Here is a 19,058-nt window from a genome sequence, read left to right as displayed (position 1 = left end):
GGGTGTAATGGTGAGTGCATAAGAGTCCTGGCTCACAAAGGCTGTGAGAAAGCAGACAATGGAAACATTTGCATACTGTGAAACATACTGTTTCACTGACAAAATGACCTGGGAATCACAGCACAGAGAAATTAAAAGTCAGTTTGGGATCAGCATCTCTGACTCCAGAACCCTGAGCTGGTTCCTGTTCAGTATACTCAGTGCCTTTGCAGTCTGCTTTCAAGACGCTCCTTACATGCCATAACTGCACATGCAGAAAGTTTTAGTTGCACCTGGGCTGATCAAGCGAACACATTTCCCCAGAACTCATGAGTTTAAAGTTTTAAAAAACATACATCCCAACAGCATTAAAAAACAATAAAACCAAACTAAAGCCAGACAAACAAACAAGCTTGAGGTTAACAGGGCAGAAACTGCTGCTGATCTAATGAGTCCTGATGGTCCCAAGCTGATCCAAATGTTCAGAAATCCACAACGTGTTTCTATAGCTCCTGGACCCAAGAACCGTGCTGGACCCAGGTCTGCACCCTTCACGCTTGGCAGGCTTTGACTGCTCGGACTCCATGCCAAAACAGCAGATCCTACTTGGTCTGGGAGAACCACAGTTGCATTTGCTTGGCAGTGAGCCCGAGTTAATAAACCCTGTTGGATCTTGAGAGTCTGCAATGACCCAGCTAGAGCATGTTTGTGTCTGCCCCGAGTGATCTGGAATGGGTGAGTTTTGACTGCACAAGTGCAGCTGACCACCTTCCTTATTGATTATCTCCATGAAGAAACAAAGGGTGCAACCAGAATCTCTTTCCAGGAATTACTATTTGAAGGTTGGCAGGTTTGATTTCCCCACACTGCTTATTCTTTAACATCTGCAATTAGAGAAACCTGCTGAACAGCACACTAAATAAGACAGATACGCCTCAGATTTGGATGCAGATCTCGTTGCTGCACAGTGGTACCAGAAGACACAAGGACTCCACTAATACAGTATTTGAGCTAAAAAAAGAGGGCAAAACCCTAAAAAGCAACACAACACAACCCTGTCATTGTTCCTTCAGCAATTGAGCAACATGAACTCTACTGAATGACAATTCAGTCAGTAACCAGAGGATTAGAAGTCATAACAACATGGTATCAAACCCAAGGTTTATACTGATTGAAAAAAAAATCCTACTGCACCACCTCTGTTCTCTCAGCAATGTAGCTAAAACTCAGGAGAGCAAAGACATTAGGTACATGTTAGAAATAGAAATGCAGGGTGTGGATGGTGGCAGCGAGTCTCAGAGCAGAGCAAGGTGGAGAACACCTCAGCAAGCCTTGGTGCCTGAGCAGCCTTGGCTCATGGCACAGGCAGGTCAGGATGGAGGGAAATCTGTCTGCACTATGAGGCAGCTCCCCAGTAAAGCACCCATTTTAGGAGGCTCAGTCTGGCTTTTACACAGACATCTACAGGAAGAGTATGTACTCAAAGACATTAAAAATACACACAACAAAAAATCCCCCAAACCTCACATACTACATCCTGGGGACTGCCAGCCTTTTATACCTGTAGGACACTGATTCACCTGCAGCAGCACGTAAAACTGAAACCAAGCAGGGACCACTGGACTGTTCTCAGAGGAATCATCCAGTGCATCAGGGAGCTGTACTTAAAAAGCAGATGACAATCAGTACAGCACTACAGAACACAAGCATGCTGAACTAAGGGAACATTTGCTACAGAAACACAAAAAGTGATTGTACTAGGATCAGCATCAGCTTTTGTTTAGACAAGTATAGGTACACTTTAGAATCGAAGAATCAAATTAATCCCACCTATGACTACATCACTAAAAAAAAAAAAGTTAAGCATTGGGGAGGTATTAAAAGAACCGTATGTTTTTGCCAGGAGTAAACTAAGCTACAATGGAGTAGCACTAATAATGAGAAGATGCATTGTATCTGACAGTACTAAGGCACTGCTTATATTAAATGCTAGTTAGACCAAACCTGCATTTATAAAACCAAGGAATACAAAGCTCAACATTTTCTGTACTTCATGCCCACACAGAATATGATTAATATATGTGGTAAGAGTTAGGTGTGGTTTCCGTGTTTATTTTGAAAATATGTTTTACACCCACTTGAAATAAATAATTTTTAACCTCTGTAATAGTTTCAGATTTTCAAGTTTGGCAAAGACTGAGCCTTTTCCTGTGTTTTGAATGGTACTGAAGTGAACAGAGCTGGCTTGCTTATTAGCAGTAACTTCAATGGAGCCTTGTCCTACCAAAACAGTCCATCTTTGTGCACTAACATCAGCAATTGATGGAAGTATAGCTTTAGAGGTAAGCCTGTTAGGCTACCTGCTGCCATGGACTCAGGACATGCTACAGAATGAGAAAGCAAAAACTAAATAAAACAATCTGTTATGACACTGGTACAAATAACTAGTTTTATTATTTTCCTTCATTTTCTTTTTGTTTTGCAGAGCCTTATCCCTTCCATATCAGCTTCTCACAATGTCAGACCCCCAAGTTTTAAGAAAACCACTGTGTATTAAGAACTTTAGAACCCTTAAGAACTTTAGTATACAGAACAGCATGGTGTACTTTCATAGCATAAGGAAGGACTCATATGTCTAAGAGCAGCTGAGCTGCAGCAGTGTTAAATGTCAGGCAGCATCCAGCTCTTATACTCAGTTGTGCTTCACTTCTGTAAAGCATCTCAGGAGGGGACACTCTGCTTACAATTCAGAAGGAGAAAGCAGACTCCAGCTTCTTTCATCCTAGAGAAAGGCAACATTTAAATTATCAGGAGAACAGTATGTGCCTCCTCCTACCAATTCCTGACATTTTATTTTAAAAGTGTTTTTATTGGCCGGTGGTAGGGAGGAGAAAAGGTGGGGGGAACAGAGACAGGATACACACATGGAGTCTACCCTGATTTACTTACTGCCCAAGAAAGCAGTAATACCACTTTAAATCAGAAAATAATTTCCACACCCTGAGCCTCCTTTTAAAGGAAACCTTTGTTTCAGCTTTTGCACAGAAAGCAAAGTTCAAACTAGACCAGAATGCACTGATTTATACCTGTCATTTGGCCTGTCCCAGGCTGGATGTAATGTGACATTTGCAGGCTGTACTTGTGCTGCTGTATTGCAGCTATATTCCTTAAATAAGAGGCCATTCTATTTTATAACATATATGTACAAACAAGCATTTTCTAACTGAAACTTCACTCTTAGTTCAGAGATGCTCATGCTTAACTGCTCTTACTTCTTAAAGCAGAAAGTGAACACGGCCATGCCAAATACACACTTCTGTAGAGAAATTTAACTTCTACCAGTGTGCCACATTGTTCCTTGTAAATTACCAAGGAAGTTATGCATTAAAAAAAATATTCTGGAAATGTGCAGATGCAAGGGAAGGGACAGTATAGTCTAGAGGACTTTAGAAGACTTCATAGTCTAGGTAAAGAAACAGGTGATTAAAATTCCCTTTACTTATAAGCAAAATCCTATTCCTTTCTAGTTCACTGGAAACATTTCTTTCATTTTCTTTGGTAAGTTACAAAGCAGTGAAGAATTACTTTTCTTGTACATTTGGAAAGTGTGACATTTTCAATTTATTTTCTTTAAAAGAACGGTAGTAGTTTGTGGAAAATACTTGAAGGAATCACCACAATTCAGAACTCCACAGTGGCAGGTGCCAACCGAATGAAATCCAAGTAGACAGGATTCAAGAAGTACAAACCAAAGCCAGTTCAAACTTTTACTACACATTTTGCACCTGCCTTTAAGGCATTTCTGTGGTTTTAGTACGAAGTTCATCAGTCTGGATCCCTGATTTGTGCCAGTGATATCCTGGCATTCTCCATCAAAATTCTTTAAAAAAAAAATCCTGTGAAATACATTCTCTTTTTCAGTTCATTCAGCCTCCCTCCTTGCTCTCAAATGGTACAGATCCCCAGTGGTGCTGCAAGACAAGCAAGAATAAACAACTAGAACTTAGGTCAGCAGCTACTTAGACTTAGGTTCTATCACTACCAAACAGTAAAAACATCTTCTGTGTTGTGTGTGTCACCTCCTCCACAGAACATTTTCACACAACTTCTTGCCCGTTGTTCATTGCTTCACAAACCATACTCCATAGGGTGTTTCACTTTTACTCCCTCTTTAATTCATTTCTCAACAGACTTGCAATAAATCACTTCCTGAATGCCTGTCTCATTCAGTTGCTCCACCATCTTCTCTGACAACCATCTGTAACATCACCCAAGAGTCATCACTCCTCTCCTCAGGAGGGAAAAGCTTCACTAGCCTTTATCAGTGCATGTATCACTGTCCTCAAGAGTACCCAGAAGGCATTCAAAATAATATATTTCATCTGTCATTAAGATCATCTAAAGGCTATTTACTATTAATAAAAGCTGAACCAGAGTCTTTTCTATAGTGTCACCACCTCGGGTTTGTGAGGATGCTCCCCTTCACATTGTTCTCCTTTCACAAGCGCCACACTTGCGGATGCAGCCACGACAATGACACGGTGACTCCTGCTCCACGGAACATTCAGAGAGAGTCACTAACACACTAACACTGCACAAACACTGCAGGCTTAAGCAGACACCACCTCTTCTAGTTTTGACAACTATTTGGTCTCAATGGGTTTTGCATCAATTACTACACTGTCAACACTAAAAAAGACAGAAAAAGAAGCAAAGTCTCAGGGCCTTTGAAGTACCTGCTAGTCCCTCATTCTTCAGGTGAAAGGCACTCAAAAGCAAGAAGCTGGGAGAGAATCTAAGTGTACATAGCTGCATCCAACCACCACCAGTACAAGGTTTGACTGTTCTGCTCCAAAGGAAGTCTTCTGAATGCTTTACAAAGCATATTTAAGTATAGCATCAACTTTAATTCTCAAAGGTCATCTAGTTTTTAGAACTTTAGCCAGAGGCCGAGATTGCAGCTTCTCATTCATAACTCTGAGGACCACTGTCAGGAGCACACTTACACACATCCATGTCCCCAGGAGCACTGTGGAATGGTGCAGCTACACACCAGCGAGGGTCACAGCCAGCACCACCTGTGTGGGAAGAGACCAGAGTGGCTTTAGCCCCAGAAACGACCCAAAACTTTAACTGGCAAAACTGTCTTAGGCTGCCTGGAGCAAAACCCCACACCATTTTGTTTGTTTCCCATTCAAACTTCTTTTTGACTCCACAGTCACATCTATGACTCTCCTACAAAACCTCTGAGGATAAACTAGAAAGACATTCTTCAGAATGCACCTAAACGCCACTAAACCTATTTCTTAAATGCCTCTTAATTTGCTTTCTCATTTGATGACATGGTGACACATACATAGTTCTACTCCATTTTTCTTCCACAGAACTAGATGTTACCTGCTCACATGGATCTGATATCAAGAGAAACATTCAGATTTTACTTGTCCTCACCACACAGGAACAGGATTTACAGAAAATTACTTATAGAAAAACAAACTAATACTGAAATTCTCCTTTGCAAGAAGTGAACAACTATCAACATGGAGAGCTCTCCCTTTGTCCTTTCATCTCCTGTTACTTCACTGGGTGAATTAAAAAAGGAAACAATTTTATCTCAGCAATGCATTCAGAAAAACTGCATTGCATTAAATCATGCCTCTGCCTGCTACTACTCATCAGTCCTAGTGCATGCCACCAGCAAGTATGGAGGTTATCTGCTTTCTGTTCTGGTGTTCTGAAATCCACAACGAGCTGAAACCCAGAGCAGAGGTAAAGCTTAGTCCCATGCCTGGACAAAACCAAGGCTGGTACACCTGGCATGGCTGCTCATTGAGCCAGGTCACTTTCTGGCAAAGAGGCATGCCAGAGTTAGACTAACTGACTAGTTAGAGACTGACTAGCAGAATGCTTCATCTGCACTCTCCAGGGCTCCCAGAGGTTGTGAAAGTTATCTTTCACCTCTCTTCCCCACACATGTGTGAGGGCAGAGGGAGGGGGAAATCCCAGTGAAGGAAGTTAACCTGGGAACAATAAGGGCAGAAACTGCAAACCTGGGAGGAATCTAACCTAAACCCGCAGCCCTCTCAGCATTCATTAAGGGAAGAAAGAAAAGCACAAAAGCTTTCTGATTTTGCCCAGGTGTGCATATTACCAATGTAAATATGCTTGTGCTGATTTTTCTATTCCTTAGAACACAAATTCACTTTTCTCAAAAGATCCAAAGATGCTCTTGAAAGAAGAGCTTTGAGGACAGGAGAACAAACCAAATACCTGCCCTTTCTCAGCTGGAAAAGAGAGGCAGTTGCTCCTGCCTGAGAGAACAAAAGACCCCATATCAAAACTGAGCAGGTGCAGGAAGGGAATTCAGAAAAGAGGCAAGATGGCCCAGAAGACCATCCATGTACCATGATAAATTTAAATAAATGGGCATCTCAGGAGTGAGCCCTGCTTGGAGGGTCTCAGTAGCATTTGGAAATACTACTGCAAAGTAGCAAAGAAGCAACACCTAAAAAGAAGCAAATAGGACTAAAAAGTAGCAAAGAAGCACCACCTTCATTGCAATGGCGGTGGTTTGTTAGGCTTTCAGCATAGGTATAAAAACATTTCCCATCCCTTTCTTAAAGATGGACAGAATGTTAACATCCATAAGATGATCAGAAGGCTGGAGCATCTCTCTGATAAAGACAGGCTGAGGAAGTTGCTCAGCCTGCAGAACAGAAGGCTCCAGGGAAACCCTAGAGCAGCCTAACAGTTCCTCAAAAGGGCCTATAAGAGAGCTGGAAATTTCCTACAACTGCATGGAATTATAGAACAAGGGGTAATTTTCCTTAAAACAGAAAGGAGGTAGGTTTAGATCAGATATTAGGAGGAAATTCTTTAGTGAGAGGGTGGGAGATACTGGCCCAGCTTGCCCAGAGAAGTTTTTGGTGCTCCATCCCTGGAAGTGTTGAAGGCCAAGTTGGACGAGGTCCTGGGCAAACTGATCTAGTGGGTGGCATCCTTGCTCACAGCAGAGGGATTGGATGATCTTTAATGTCTCTCTCAATCCAAACCATTCTATGATAAGCTGTTATAGAACAGTGAAATAACAGGGTCTCAACCTTCACTTGGAATCACCACTTTGGTCTTCAGCTGGAGACAAGAAAAATCCATTGAAAAATCCAGTGACAATTTATCCTACAGCTATTTATGCTGAAAAAGATAAGATCAAAAGTTCATTCTTTTACTATTCTGCTATGTAGTAGTCAGGTTCCCCACCAGACATGAAACCTGGAATAGGCTCCTGAGCTCCCATTTGCCAAGCAGTATTTTATTTATTTCAAATAAAACAGGGCAAATCACTGCATATTTGCACAACCTATTCACTAGCCTATATTACTGAACTTCTAATACAGATAAGCCAAACTGATATCATCAGCAATAATTAATCAAGCCTTGGTTTCTCCAACATCAGCTGCTGTTATGTTTTACTGTTGTACCTACAGAAACACTTCACGATGCTTGATATTCTTCCAACAGAAAGTGGTACTTGGCATAAAATAAGAAAAGCTCTCATAATCAAGCAAAGGAGGTAAGAGAAGTTTACTCTTGCTTATCTCACTATTACATCCCAAAAGACAACTACAAAACCTGACGGAGTTGGCATGGATGTGAGCAAATACTTAAAAATAGCAAGAACTTTTAGCACAAGTGTCTCAACAATTCTCTTCACCAATCATCTACATTCCCCTGCCAATGTTAAAAAGCACATACATTTTATAGCTGTTCCTAAACTGTCCTGCAGGTATCAGAAAGATACCTACAACTAGTTTCAATGCCTTTGCTAGTTTTGAGTTTCTGAGTTTCCTTCTGCATGTATTAATAATCTGTATTTTCATGCTTGACTATCAGACATGAAGCCAAATTGTGCCCTCTTTACATGATGAATTTAATAAAGAAACAGCAGAGTTGCATAGGTACAAGCAAAAGCAGAAGAAAGCCTGAAAAGGATTTTCTAACTGGCAGGCCATTGTCAGGAGTAATAGTAGACATTTCTTAGGTTCAAGGTATAATGTAAGATGTTAAAATACCATCACTTGTCTTCCCCTACAAACAAGGTAACCTGAATAAATTTCTTTATATGATCAAGCTGTTACAAAAGAGCTAAATTTTGATTTATAAATAATTATTTTGCTCTGCCTTTTTGAAAAGTAACCCATCTCACTGCACCAGTGCCAACCCACAACACAGCTGGTTTTGATGAAAAGCTATGTTAATAAAAGGTACCATGAAGTGACAGAAACTGGTAACTTTTACATGGCTTCAGTGATGGATGTGTATGCTGACCCATTTTCAGGAATAAATCTAGGAAAGGCTAACGCAGAACAAGCTTTAAAGCTTCTCCCCATATGCCATCACTTGGACAAACTGTAGATACTGTGCAGTAACTCCAGTGTCACAGTACTTCATCAAGTTATTTCTCACAGTGCATTTTAAGCTGAAACCATATTTCGATTCACATTTAGTGCACTGACGGATACAGCCACCACAGGGAGCAAAGATGAAGGATAAACAAGTGCAAACAGTACAGCCTTCTCCAGGGAGCTGAGGCAAAAGCTTAAACAGTGATTCTGATCCATACTTGGAGAAGCAGAACTGAAGTGTCACCCCAGCTGGGAGCAAATTACCCATCACCAAAGAGTTAAACTGTTACCTAAGACACCTCAGCAGAAACCTATAGCACGGAAGAAAAAAATCATCGTATGAAAGTTGAAAGTACAATTCTGTCCTATAATTGATCTAATCCTGTAGAGTGCTGCACTCATCTGGTGCACAGTAATTTTTAAACAGCTTAAAAAACCAGCCAAACTGTGAGAGTTAATTCTCCTGATAATCAAACTCTGGCTGTAATTCTGGGGTTGTTACTGGGTCAAGTCAGTCTACTCAACAATCTGACAGAATAGGGTCCCCACTGAAGCTGGAACTTCAGATTGATTAAAGGACAGTTTGTGTATTGATTGCTGCAGACCTTCTTTGTCAAAGCAGCTAGAATCTTTACATCATAAACCCATTAGAAACAGCAAAACAAGGGCGGAAGCAGACAATACAGGTGTTGTACACTAGGAAAATCAAACTGTAACTGTGTTTAGAACAATATATTAAACTTACACTTTCTCCCAAAGCAGAGAAAACATGAAGCAAGTTCATTTAAATTCCAAAAGGCAGTACTATCAGCTGACAAGGCTATTAGCGTACTCATTTTTCATCAGGTTTACAGCAGGAGGAGTAACTGCAGCTTCCTATTTTTTACAAATTCTCTTTATAAAGATAAAACAAACCAAACCCACTACTACTTACCTCATCTGCTGTTTATATATTTAAATCTATGTTTAACAGAAAAGTATCACATGACTTTTACTATAAACCTTTCACTATTTCAAAACATTGATAAGTATTTGACAAAGATGTTGCAGGTAGTGTCCTGCTTGGACAGCCTGCTTTTGTGATGAGGCAAAAATGAACAAAGGTAGAGTAAGTAAAGTGCCCTGGGAGACTCAGGGTTAAAATCTCAGTGTTAATAGCGAGGAGGAGATTTGATTTGTGCCATTGTGATCAGATAAGGCTGTGGAAATACTTGCATGCAGGAACAAAACAAAACAAAACCAAAACAACAGAAACACCACAAAAAGAAGTTTCCTTCCCCTGCCTTAAGTTTTTAATCACTTTGAGAATAACAGCAGTCCCAGACAGAGGGGGAATATGGAAAGGTGGATAACTGTTATCACTGAATTCAGATCACTGCAATCATCCTTTCTGGCTGGTTAGAGAGAATGACCTGGAATAGAAAGGAAAAAGAGGACTCCTACCCACAGAGACTTGTCTTTCTGGATGGTATGCCAGTTTAACCCAATGGCTCCAGTTAAGTGATCCAACACCTGTATGGACCTGAAAGGTTTGGGATGCAGGTCCAGACAGACCTCTTCCATACCAGCTGTTCCCAGTATCCCTCCCCTGGTCTCAGACCCCTTCAGCCACTCCATCAGGTCACAGTCAGCCAAGACTGACATTATCTCAGACTCCACTATGACTAATGGATAAAAATTTATGGAACAAGTCAATGTAGCTTTCCCTTCTTCCTCTCTCCTTTAGAGAGCAATTGCAAGGCTGCAAGGAGAGAAGTTTCAGTTAGCTAACACAGGAGACTCAAGTGTTTTTAAATTAAGTTTTCTAATTGATGAAGCAGCTGAATTAATTCCCCCTGTGACACATGATCACTAGTTCACAACCAAAGAGAAAAATGGGAAGCACACAGACAAGGAGAGACTCTTGCAGATGTAGCAGGCCACCAGTTGTCTTACCTGTCACGTCAATCTACACCTTCAGATCAAGTACCAAGCGCATCTCATGTTAACTGTGTTTACTTTTAGGAAGCTACAAGCCCAAAACATGCTCAGCAGCTTGTCTCAGTAAAAAAGAAAAGCTAAATGGTAACTACAGCACCAGGGGTGGAGGAGTGCACTTGATCACGGCCTCCATGCGAGTCTAAGCAGCAGATTTTTCTGCACAGGTGTCAGAATTTCTCTTCTTCAGAAAGCAGCCTGTATCTAGTTATAGCTAGGTGATTAATAGGTTTATGAGTACTAAAGTATATTTTCCCATTCTGCACAAGTGCTTAAAATGCTCAGCAACATGCACAAAAATCCTTCACTGAGCTTCAGGTCTCAGCCCAGCATCTGCCCTAACACCCACCCCACAGCCCTTCAGATGGTCTTCATGCTTTCCACTTCCGTAGGCACAACTCCTGCTCTCCTCTCAACTGTCTCCCTGAAGGATACAAGAGTCATCTGTAAAGGCAGAGCAAAAGAGTTGTTATGAAGTAAGTAGTTTTTTCAAGATGAAGAAATGCATGACTTGTAACGAAACAACTGAAGTTAACAGGTAACCTAAGCAACTTTGGACCACCAACAACTGTCACATATGGTACAAAACATCATGAAGCAGCTGACCATAAGAAGAATACAATGATTATTAAAAGATATACTATGAACAGAACATCTCATTAACTTGACATACATTGCAAAATGTTTTTACTAAATACGTTTCATTTCTCTATTCCAACTGAAAATATGTTACCTTTGGAGACTCCAAGTTAAAAATGGTTATGGTAGGAGAAACTCCTTTCAATCAGAAGAAAACCACTACTTTTTATTTCTGTAGGTACTGCCTATCTCTTTACAAACAAAAGTAAAATTCAAACTTGTCTCAACATCACCCCCTGCAATAAACCAAAACCCAAAACCAGAATAATCAAGGATTATTGAGTGCAAAGGTTTAAAAAATGATGAACAGGTCATTAGACACCTGGATACTCCACTTCTGCCAGTGTTAAACTTTTGTGGGGCTGCAGAAACTGGTTTGTCATACTGAATTTTTATAGAAGCATTTTCGCAGTACCAGAAGGTAACAGTTTTCAAACCACTACCAGAAAGGACTGGGGAGCAGGAGATGGGCAGGTGAAGAAGGTATCAAGTCAACTATATGCATCTCCACTTCTGAAGCCACAGACTCTAGTAGTAATTGAATTCAATACCAGTTGAGGAAATTCTAGTTTCATTAATTATTTCCAAAGAATTTATATAGTCCTCAGTAGGAGACAAGCTACTAAGTAGGAACTAAAGCAGCACAGGAGTAGAAGTTACAAGGCACAGTAACAGAATACAAGAGGGTTTGTACACAAGGACATACATCTCCAATTCCATATTTTGCCAGACCAAAATGAAAGGATCAAGAGATTTCGTGACAAAGAGACAAGCAGATAAACAGAATGATTGTTAGCAAGGAGGAGAAAACTTTTCAAAATGATCCAATTTACATTTCCTTGATATTTTCATTGAAATGGAAACATCCCACATAATGTCAAACACTGACCTGTCTAGCCAAAATACTAGTTTTGTTTCAGATTTTTAATGGGATAAACTATTGTTTTTTAGAAAAATAACCCAATAGTTCTTCTAGATCTGCCCACTGTGATTATTCTCTATGGTTAAGCAATCATTGACCACCATTTACCACAAACAAGCTCCTCTAGAGTCCTGATTAGCTGCAGCGATTCACCTCAGAAAGGGGAAAGAAGTTGCAGCTTTGATAGCTTGTTTGGGGAGAGGAAGAAGAGAACAACAGAAAATTCAGGAAAAAGAAGAGGGACCCATACCAGCCTTTCCTAGGAAATCTTGTCTTTCCCATAACTTGCATCTTTTCTCTCCTGCAGTTTTCCCCTGGAAAATAATGTCCTCTTGCCTGACACTCATGGGAGAAAAAAGTCTAGTCTTCAAAATTTTCTGAATCCACCTACTTTTCCTGAATTTAATAATACACACACAGGCTGGCTCACCTCTGAATTGTTCCAGTTGCTCTACATTTTCATCCAGTGATGCCTCTGCACTTGTCAAGTCTCTTTCTAGCAAGCATCAAACAGCAGAAGCTGCCACTAAAAGCTGCTGCTGTTGCTATGCAGGAAACTGCTGTCCCAAAGGACACTGACTTTCTGCGCAAAATAAAGGCAGGAATATTTGTATTTGTGACTAAAGTAATAATCAGCTGCATTCTTATGCATAGGGTAACCTAATTATAAAGCCATTTTAAATAATGAGGTCTTTGGAGTCTTCTTTCAACCTGTACTGAAATACCTGTCTAGTAAAATATTTTAACGTAACTATGGTAAGAATTATAGAAGACTGAAGAAAACAGTCACATATAGTTCAAGGGGAATAAAAACTACCCGAGCCTTTCAAGTGATCAATGATTCCCCCAAATGATCACTTACATATCATGTTTTCATATGCAGAATAATTATGCAAATTTTGCACAATAACCAACTTTATACATATGAAAAAGTCTGACAAAACTATGTAACTCAAGAAAGAATAAACATTATTAAAATTAGGAAAAAAATGAAACTCCATACCAGTGCTAATTTCCATACACTTGCAACATTTTGTCTCTCTAAAGTACAAACCGTTACGCTTAAAAGTGCAAATTACAGTTCTGTTTGATTTCTCATTTGCAAAACTGTAATCAGTAAGAAAGAACAGGCTAGCAAGTCTACACAAAGAAAGATAAAACAAATCATGAAAGCCTTTTTTAATGTGCTCCTTCAGCAATTTCTGCACACCAAACCTCTAAAGTAAATTATTCATTTCTCATAATAGAACATAAATGTCTGGCAAGTAAGAATGTATTTTTTCTAACACCAGCTTGATTGACCTCACAGCACAGCTCCTAGTGATTTTGAGTGCCAAAGGTGAGTTCACAAACTGAGCCACTGCAGTAAGTGGCCATCCCTGAGAAGTCCCCAGGGACTTAGCTGGGATCATCCTGGAGGGCTCTAATAGTACCAGGAAGGGGAAAAACTGACAACACAGTTCTTCTACCTTTGCTATTACATTATTCTCTCTCATCTCATTGCTCCTAGACTCATAAAAGTTGTAACAATCCTCTACACCTCAAAAACATTTCTATGTGAGACTGTCAGCTTCTACACTTTTTTCAGCAAGGTGGAAATCAATCCATCACATACAGAGGAAAAAAATCATAACCCTTGATCAAAGGGAATAGCTACGAGGAGTAGCAGGCAGTTACCTCATGCTGATCAGCTGCGAGGAAGATATGTGCTAGGAGAGAGCACGCCCCAGGCAGAGCAAACGAAGGGAGCAAGCAGAGCCCCGCAGCCTCATCTGCAGCCTGCAAGCACCCAGCCTCTCCTCTCCCCTGCATCTCTTCTGGTCTCTGCACCAGGATTCCCACACACCACACTGGTCTCACTCCTCACCAGGACACACAGTCAGCTTTCATCCCCTGCATCAGAAGCCTTACTGGATGTCCACTGGAGCGCAGGCTGCCCTCAGGACTCTGCTGTGGCACAGCATCCAGAAACAAGGAGCCCTGTCCCACGCAATTTAATCCACCACAGCATACTACAGGGGTCTAGAATTGCCAGCATGAACAAAAAGTGCATCTAGCTTAAGTCCCACAGGACCAGGACACCTCAGTGCTCTAAGAATTAGTGAGTTAAACAACCTAATGAAAAAATCTGCAGCTAATGCATGGTGAAAAACTGCAGTTAAATATTTCATTCTCTGTGGACAGTACTTGTAAATATGAAGACAGACATCCTGCAATACTGAGTTCCTCACTCAATCACTGAAACACTAAAGATTTTCAGTAAAAAAACCTAAGTGTGACTTCTTGTAGTCAGAGTTGAGTGGGGCATTTTCCTTTTTTTTTTTGGTTTTTTTTTTTTTTTTTAATTGGGTTTTGTTTATTTTGTTGGTTTGTTTTTTCAACCACGGGAGCAACCAAGTAAGTGGGTTTCTCCAAAGTTCATGCTCAGAATTCTTCAAACTAACTGTTCACTCAGATTTCCCCCATAGATTCAAATAGGATGGAACATTTCCATCTGGAAGAAACCAAGAAAATCTAAAAGTCTGTGTTAGGACACTTCAATTCAAACAGCAGACACTAAATTGCACCTGTGATGAAAAAAACTATAATTTTAGTAAATTAAAAATACACTTGCTGAATTTTCAAGGGACTTCACATGATTTTCCTCCTTAGCTATGACAGCAGACAAATATCTTAAAATGGAAGATCTTGGATTCATCCTACATGAGACTAGACAAACTGCATATATGCAGTACTGAATACCACACAACAGAAGTACTTTTAAGAGACCCTTGGAAAGACCCATTAAACTGTAAATTTGAATGCAATACAGCAAAGAAAATCTGGCCAACCTGCAAAAACTGCTTGAGCTAGAATGAGAAAAGTGGAACGAAAAGTAACAAAAAAAGTCCACAAGAGTGGACTAGAACTTTTATTGAGACCCCACTAAAGATGGGGGCACCCCCAATTCTGCCTGTATTCCAGGAACTTTACATTTACTGAGGTGTGCAAATTCAGAGAGCAGAAAGGACCTAACAGCAGGAGTTCAAACACAAAAATACAAAAGAGAACATGAAAGGAGAAAGGAAGTTATGCAAAATGTATATATTTCCACTTTTATTAGATGAGCTGTAATTTAACTTTAGTATGAAAGTTAATTGTCATCATGTTCATATTATTACCATAATCAGTGCAATTCAATACACTGTTTAGTGGTTCAAGGAAATGTCAACAATCAGGTACCAGTTCCCCAAATACACAGCTTTTGTGGGGGAAAAAAGAAAGATTGGAATTTTACAAGTTTGCAGCTAGTTTCACATGAAACAATACCAAAAAGCAACATGTTTTTCCCAAAGAGTTATGGCAAAACTGGTTTTTAAACTAGTATGAACTGGATCAACAATTAGGCATGATTCCAAGGATTTTTCACTGTGGCCACCATAGGACAAGTAGGACTGAACTGCACTCCTAATTCTGTTTTTCCAGTTAAAAAAAAACAAACAGAAATCCAGGAGCCATTACTTGTTTGCTTGGGTTTGCACCATGTAGTATTAGAACAACTAATTTATCTGTTATACAACCCAAGATGTAAAATATGCAGATAATTTCTCTAAAACGTACACCCCCCCCCAAAAAAAAATTCTAAAATGTGAATAAGTAGTGAAAACAACAGTATGCGAAAACAACACTGAATTTCTTGATGCCATGTGATGTGTTCTGTAAGTTGGACAGTGAGAGCTTCTCTGTTATTAAAAAAAGCCTTTTTTTTTCTGATCTCATTAGTGCAGCCCTACCTGCCGAGCTGTATTAGTCACTTCCTGCACAAGGACATTTGGACACCTACATGGCATCAAAACACCTCTTAGTCCATCTAACACAGTATAACACAGGTTAAAGCTGCAATTGAGTAAAACTGTCTCTTGTGACATCACACACAGGAACTCTACTGCTTCAGAAAGATTAGATCTTTTTCCCAATGCCCTCCCACCCCAACCAAATTCTGTTCAAAGAGAAAGAGAGGAGGAGGAAAAAAGGAAGGAAAAGCAGATAAATGAAGTCTTAATCTCACAGTTATTCCATTCTCTTATAGAATGGAATAGCCTGACAGGTAAGAAAAGGGAGAACAAAATCTATCTCTTCCAGGAGACAGCTACTACTTCAAGGAGATGGGTGGGTGTCTTCCAAAACCTTTGGTAAAAACCAGTGCAACAGCAAGATAACACTACATGCTTTTATGCTTCCAAATTTCACAATCATTACACTTTGCAACCAAAACTATTTGTACAATAGAAGCACAAAGCTATTGAGCTCCGTCTTCAAAACCAGTGCGCTGGAATCACAGCTGAGTAACAGAGTAACACAGGCTAGCCCAGAACTTCTGCAAGCCACAAGGAACAACACTTCCCATGACCATGACTGCTTTGAACATAGTTCAGTCCCCTCTCCAGCAGTGTCCACCATAGCAAGGGACAGAGAAGCCAGCTGTACATGATGTGTCATGAAGGTTCAACCTTGTGAACACAACAGAGTGACGATAGCAGCGCAAAGCAGGGACTGCTCTCACAGAAATCCACTACCTGCTCTAAAGCTTTCATCAGACAAAAGGATGTGACATATAATTACGATGATCCTCCTGCAAGGAAGTCTCTCTCCTGGGCAATTAAACATTGCCAGAAAGAAAAACAAGACAAAGACTTCAAGACAACAGAAATAAGAAAAGTTCACAATTGAGTAATTTTCACTTGAATGGCACTGATGAACTATCTATAATGTGACCAAGCTTTTCTTCAATTCTGTAAAACTTTTCAGAGTGCTACTACAAACACCATATGCAAAAGGATCGCTGTGAAAACAAAACTGCATTTCAAAAAACTCCTGACAAGGGAAAGGAAACTTATCCAGGAAAGGGAAGAGGAAAGAGAGCAAAAGTTGGAAGCTGGTGAGAACAGAGGTCACTCTCCAGGATCTTTACAGCACTTACTAGATAAGCATGTATCTTTTGAAGAAGCTCAACTTCCTGCCATAAATAAAGGTTTTATAACCCACTCAAAATACGTACCAGCAGCCATTTATTTCTTTTAATCCATCTTATTACTTGGGCAGTAGCATTGCATTTTTTAGGTGTTTCAAGAGATCAGTACACAAGATACACTATTATCTGATATATTCCAGAGAAAGTTCCCATCAGTTTTTCCACCATGGCTGACATATATGAAGAAATCCATTAAAACTACACAACTATCAGAAATATTTTCAATGTTTCAACACCTGAATGTTGGTGTCAGCATGGTGTCACAACCATGTCAGTTTTCATGGTTGTGCAAGGTTTGCTGAAATCCAGAAGTAGGCTTGCTGTGATCCAACTGGTGCTCGTACTGATTGCAGAGCCAAAATTTGCATCTATCAGTGCTTCCATTAAATTTGTTTTTCTAGACAGACTTGACTGGTGAACTTGGAGACGTGAAGTGATATAACCCTGCAGGAGACCAGTTTAGTCTCATATAAACCTAACTTAACAAGAACTGAATAAAAAAATCAAAAATCTTTCATGTTGTACAGTCTTCAAAGGTGCAAACACATACAGAACATTAAAAACATAAGGCATGTATGCATGGCTACCAAGCCTCTATGCAATATTTATTGATTTTCCCTGTGGATCTAGCTTCTACAAAAAGCAGCTATAAACAGCACAACAGCTTCAACAAGCTCATCTAGACAGCTTGCAGATGTACTTCATGACAAGTACAGAAACTCAACGTTTACTGCATCTCAGCAGCAAAGCCCTCCCTATGTACACACCAGGTCAGGCACGCAGCCAGGACGGATGTCACCATAATCCCCAATAAACCACCTTGCCAGCACACTGAGCTTCCACCGGACTACCTGGCACCCAAGATAAGTACTCCAAGAACGACAAAATCTTTCCACCAAACTTGACAGATATTGGTATATAAAACTAGAAGAAGAAAAAAAGAGTAAAAGAGAAAGCAACAACTTAGAGTGAGATATCAGGAGATAAATCCAGAATGATAATGCTGCAGCCTGTCAACTGAAGCACACAGCTAACTAACAGACAAGGACTTTCAACAGCTAGCTACTGCCTTCCAGTAATTTACAGCAAATTTGCCCAGGTGGTAACAGTTAGTTTCACCAAAAAAAATCTTTTTCAAAACAGACCCCACGCCCAAGTCACATGATTTCAGAGATTGTTTTTCAATGTTACATAGCTCCTCCACCTTAGCCATCTGTTCTGTTCATTGTTTTAAAGTAAAAGCAATCAGTGGAAACTAAAACAATCACTGGTCTTTGCTAAACGCTCTCTCTCACAAGGTTCTTTATACAACAGCCTGCATGCATTCCTTGGAGAGTTATTTCACAAAGGCATCCTCTATAGCCTAGGTCAACTCGGGTAACACCAATGCAGTCTCTCCTTTGCCAGCAGAGGGAAGGAACTGCTTGAAAATTGCTCTGATTCAGCCAGAACAGTCTCATCAGAAACTGCCTCAAAAACTCAGGTTTGAAATTTATTTGAGAGCTGTTTCTCATAAAACCACTGCGAGATGCTTGACTTCACCTTCCATACAAACAAAACAATGCCAGATACAGAGCACTGTTTGAAGCATGCTGCAAGCAGGTACCCATTGGGCATTACAAGGGGTATTGTACAAAGTATTTTACTGTTTTCAATGGTCAAGAAGAAAGTAATCCCAGACAATAAAACTCTTCTACCGTTTCCTCACTGGACTCCAGCTTCTCAACAAAGAGCACTGAGAAGCCCAGGCAGCCTTACCATCTAACTGGGCCAAATTCAGCACACAGTGGGGCCACACGGAAAGCCGCCTTTTGAGAGTACTGAGGGTGCTGGCTTTGCGAACAACTGCTCTGATACTGCACCTTTCTTCCCAATCTCAGGGACTGGAAAGATGCTCCCAAATCACTCTCTCTGACAGAGGCTCGTACTGATATCCAGCAATTCATTGCAATTTTTGAAGTTTTGTGTTGTGCCAAAAATTCTTTACAAGTGCCTACCCAAATGACAACCTCTTGCATTTAGACAGAACAGTTATTTCTTCTCCCAGTTCTGCTTATGCTCAAGTAAAGAGTTCTGCATCTGCACAACAGCTCTTTTTTTCCTTGCAGTCCTCCTTGGTTCCATTTTT

At 40.3% G+C, this 19,058-nt stretch overlaps 1 protein-coding gene across 1 annotated transcript in view; it reads right to left on the bottom strand.

The window, feature by feature from the left end:
- The window catches only part of RNF217 (ring finger protein 217), a 64,257-nt gene that overhangs the window by 32,780 nt on the left and 12,419 nt on the right, over window positions 1–19,058 (bottom strand). The gene's annotated exons all lie outside the window — the stretch shown is intronic.

The sequence above is a fragment of the Fringilla coelebs genome (genome assembly GCF_963513975.1).
Source record: "Fringilla coelebs genome assembly, chromosome: 3".
Lineage (NCBI taxonomy): Eukaryota > Metazoa > Chordata > Aves > Passeriformes > Fringillidae > Fringilla > Fringilla coelebs.
Note: the sequence above shows the minus strand (reverse complement) of the source record. Positions and strands in the feature narration are given on the sequence as shown.